This window comes from Ips typographus, linkage group LG12, assembly GCF_016097725.1.
Source record: "Ips typographus isolate SLU linkage group LG12, UJ_Ityp_2.0, whole genome shotgun sequence".
In the NCBI taxonomy this organism is placed as follows: Eukaryota; Metazoa; Arthropoda; class Insecta; order Coleoptera; family Curculionidae; genus Ips; species Ips typographus.
Genome location: NC_138433.1, coordinates 4,839,045 through 4,840,876, shown reverse-complemented (window position 1 = coordinate 4,840,876; position 1,832 = coordinate 4,839,045). Strand labels below are relative to the sequence as shown.

The 1,832-nt window shown below is 34.1% G+C and overlaps 1 pseudogene; it reads left to right on the top strand.

The window, feature by feature from the left end:
• The first annotated feature begins 602 nt into the window (after positions 1-602).
• LOC145736528 (uncharacterized) lies at positions 603-1,630 on the top strand (annotated as a pseudogene).
• The last annotated feature ends 202 nt before the right edge of the window (positions 1,631-1,832 follow it).

Here is a 1,832-nt window from a genome sequence, read left to right as displayed (position 1 = left end):
CGGGTGTTCCACTAACAGAGGTCATCGGCCATATCTCGAAAATTATGAAAGATACAAGTTTGGAAAAAAAATTTTTATAACTAATGTGGCTAAGAGAAAATTCTGAAAATATTTTTTTTAACTAACTAACTGCTAGAGGGCACTTTTTCAAAAAAATCGCAATTTTTTTGCAATTATCTCAGAAAACTTAAATGAAATTGTACCTTTTTTATATTTTAGATAGAAAGAGCATACAATTTTGATTACGTCCTGAAAGTTTCAAGTCGCTATCAATATTCGTTTAATAAATATGCATGTTATTACATCTGACCTACGGTAAGAATTTTGCAGTGCCTAGGTATCTTGATTAAAAATATGTAGTAGGCTGCGGAAACAAAAGAAGCGGAGTTTTTTGTCATAAACAAATTTAAATGGCGTTTTGTTGATAGTTTCCTAAAAATACAGATTTTATCACTTTTTCGGCTTTTCCTTTTTTTGGCATTGTTTATGGTATATAACAGTTAAACCACCCATACCATACCCGGTTTGTCCACGTTTCACTTTATTGAAGTTATTCGAGGTGTTTTTGTGATGTTTATTTGGACCCATTAGCTAGAATTACTTATTAAATAAAATAATAACAATTACTCCAAAATTATAATACATTGAATGATTCATATTTAGACTACATCCGTATCATATGGTTCGCCATCAAGTTGTTTATATAGAAGATTTTGACCGTCGTTTAATCCATTGCCATTGGATGCTAAACATGCTTGCGCAAGACCATAGATTCTTATACCGAATATTATGGACCGACGAAGCAACGTTTCACATTGATGGAACAGTAAATCAGCGTAGTACTAGGTATTGGTCGCGTACCAACCCTCGATGGTTACATGAGGTTCAAGCCCAAGGTCGCTGGCTTTTAAACGTATGGTGTGGAATTTTGAGCGGTCAAATTATAGGACCGTTTTTTTTGGAACAAACGCTGAATGGCGAGAGGTACTTACATTTCCTCGAAAATAATTTACCTCTTCTGTTAGAAGATGTCTGGACACCCGTCAGAACATGTTTTTTCAGCATGATGGTGGATGATGATGTCCTGCACATTATACGCAAAATGTTCGGCGCCATTTAGATGTTTCTTTTCCTAACCGCTGGATTGGAAAAGGCAGTTTATTTCGGTGGCCTCTTATATTAATCATCACTTAAGTATACCTACCTGTTTAAAGGTCTCCGGAGTTAACCTGCTTAGATTTTTACCTTTGGGGAAAAGTAAAGCATGAGGTTTATTCGTCCAAACCCGCTACAAGGGAAGATATGATGCAAGCAATAGTTTAATGCATAGGTAGAATTCCTGAAGTAGAAAAAAAATCTGCTGTCACATCAACTAGAGACAGGCTACTTATGTGCATCGAGAACGACGGGCGTCAATTTGAACATTTAGGACGGCACTAGAGGACTTTTTTCATTTATTTATCTGCTTTTTTCAATCATTCCTGTTATATAATTTAAGTGCATACGTTAAACACTATTTTTAAGTTTAACTCGTTATTAATATTAAGGTATGAAGCCCGTTAATTTTATAACCTAATAACTATAGGCATAGTTTTTTAATTTAATATGTTTACGGCGCATCGATTTTAAACATGCATATTTATGAAACGAATATTGATAGCGACTTGAAACTTTCAGGACGTGATCAAAATTTTATGCTCTTTTTATCTAAAATATAAAAAAGGTTCCATTTCATTTAAGTTTTCTGAGATAACCGCAAGAAATTGCGATTTTTTGAAAAAGCGCCCTCTAGCAGTTAGTTAGTTAACTACAATAAATTGTGTTAGACCATT